This window comes from Vollenhovia emeryi, unplaced genomic scaffold (assembly GCF_000949405.1).
Source record: "Vollenhovia emeryi isolate VEMERY1.0 unplaced genomic scaffold, V.emery_V1.0 DF945732.1, whole genome shotgun sequence".
Taxonomy (NCBI): domain Eukaryota; kingdom Metazoa; phylum Arthropoda; class Insecta; order Hymenoptera; family Formicidae; genus Vollenhovia; species Vollenhovia emeryi.
Window position 1 is genome coordinate 1 of NW_011960634.1, and position 2,096 is coordinate 2,096.

Genomic DNA, 2,096 nt, shown 5'->3' on the forward strand with positions numbered 1-2,096 from the left:
AATATTTCAACTATCTCAGAATGTCACCAATAATCTTTACCGAATTACTCAATATTGTTGGACCACTCATCGAAAAACAACATCGCATTGCCCAATGTACGCTATCTCGAATTATTCCGGAAACTTGTCAAGCAATTTGGTTCTCCCTAAAAGAGAAAATTATGATTGATCCAACTGAAGAAAATTGGAGTACGATTGCAGAAGACTTTGAGACAACATGTCAATTTCCACACTGCATAGGCGCTATCGATGGGAAGCATGTCGAAATTCAGGCATGTATATTATCAATTTATTTACATATAATAATCAATATATTACACATTAATGATGCAATGATGTATGCTTTGTAATGAGTAATGTGTTTATCACAATGATGGTTTCCAATATATTGCAGGCACCGCCTCGTAGTGGTTAACTATTTCCATAGACTGCAGAGATCCTACAATTGTACAGAGAATGGTCTATTATTTACTTTTACACACGCAGATAATATTATTCATAAAAATCATTAAAAATTATCTTACCATCAAATGCGTTTACAATTTCTTGCTATAAACTTTCTTTTTTTAATCTTGTCCTTTCGGTTACTGGAATTGAATGATCCCATAAAGCTCTTCGAGTTCGCACCAGTTCAATTAGTAACTCGTTTTGTGTCAGTACCGATTGTGTAGCAGATTGTGAAGCTCCTTCATGTTGCACAACACTTTCAGTTTGACGTCTCTTTACTTTAACATAAATAAATAAATAAACAACTTAAATGATCGCGAAATGACTCAATTGACTGTTCTGATGTACTATACATACTCATAGTATTGCCACAGCATTGCTGGTAACATTTATGACATCTTCAGTTTCATTATATTTCTTGAAACAATCGTGGTCCAAAAGTGTTTCACATGACCCCCTTAAAATGAAGCCGCAATAGCCACACTTTGTTGCCTGTGAACAAATACAATCGTTTAATTATCTTTATTTCACCTAAAGTGAGGTTATGACTTTGCAATAGGTGTTACTAATTTGTTATTCTGTTCAAATTTAATATTGTTTTTTTCGTCATTTCATTATTATTTTTACAAAAAGCAGTACATAACCTAAAGTTAGGTTACATTTACCTGTTAATTCTTTATCTATATATCAAAAGAAGTGTGTAAATTACAGAAACTTTTCTCCAAAAATAACAAGCTAATATATGTTTACTGAGTACTAAAAAGCATTCAAATACTTACATCCATTTAGAAAGTTTTTATTTTCTATTATACTTGAGTCCACGTGCACACACGGTAACGGATTCCGCTCAAATGTGCGGAAAGAAACAACTCAATTCGCGGAAACGCGGAATAGTTATTTTTCTAGTTACTTTCTCTTCCGCGTTTCCGCGTTTCCGCGTTTCCGCGCTCCATGTAATGCCAGCCTAAAGCCTATCACACAATGCGAGGCAACAGGCAACAGGAATAGGGAATAGAATTTTTGACGCGTTGGATTGGTTGAAGGAAAATTTCCGACGAATCCAACGCGTCAAAAATTCTATTCCCTGTTCCTGTTGCCTGTTGCCTGGCATTGTGTGATAGGCTTTAGGGTGCATCCCGATGGAGATAGAAATAGCGGAACGGAACAGTAACGGAAAGGTAACTAGATGAAAGGCTAACCAATCAGAATGATTCCGTTCCGCTTTTTCATAGCCGGGTTCCCCATGGCAGCAATTTTAGCGGAACGGAACGAAAACGGATAATACATAACCCGTAAAGATCTGTGTGCAAGAATGGATCATAGGTTAGGTCCGAAAATGATTAGAACGTCACTTGCTTTTAGCGAATATAATGAACAACTATTTACAATATTTACAGAGTGCTAATGTTCGGGGGTTCTCCCCGCGCGTATCGGAGAGATTTGGTAGCGAGATCCGCGAGCAGCGAAAGTCCGACAGTTCACGCGAAGTAGGGAAAGCCGATCGGTTGCAATCTCTTGACACACAGAACAAAAACGTTAAGCGAGACTAGATTTCGCGCAAAGAGCAAGGTGGCCAGTGTGCCCACTCTTTTATGCTATAAAGGTTTCGCGAACCTTCGATGCTCCAGATCGCCGGTAGCGGGTGACAA

The 2,096-nt window shown here is 37.8% G+C and overlaps 1 long non-coding RNA gene across 1 annotated transcript; it reads right to left on the reverse strand.

Annotated features, from left to right (window-relative positions):
• Positions 1-275: 275 nt before the first annotated feature.
• On the reverse strand, positions 276-1,399 carry LOC105560815. The gene is made up of 4 exons (XR_001008858.1): positions 1,227-1,399; positions 805-939; positions 525-725; positions 276-439 (listed from the first exon to the last, which is right to left on the reverse strand). It is a non-coding gene; the product is annotated as an uncharacterized LOC105560815 (long non-coding RNA).
• Between the last annotated feature and the right edge of the window lie 697 nt (positions 1,400-2,096).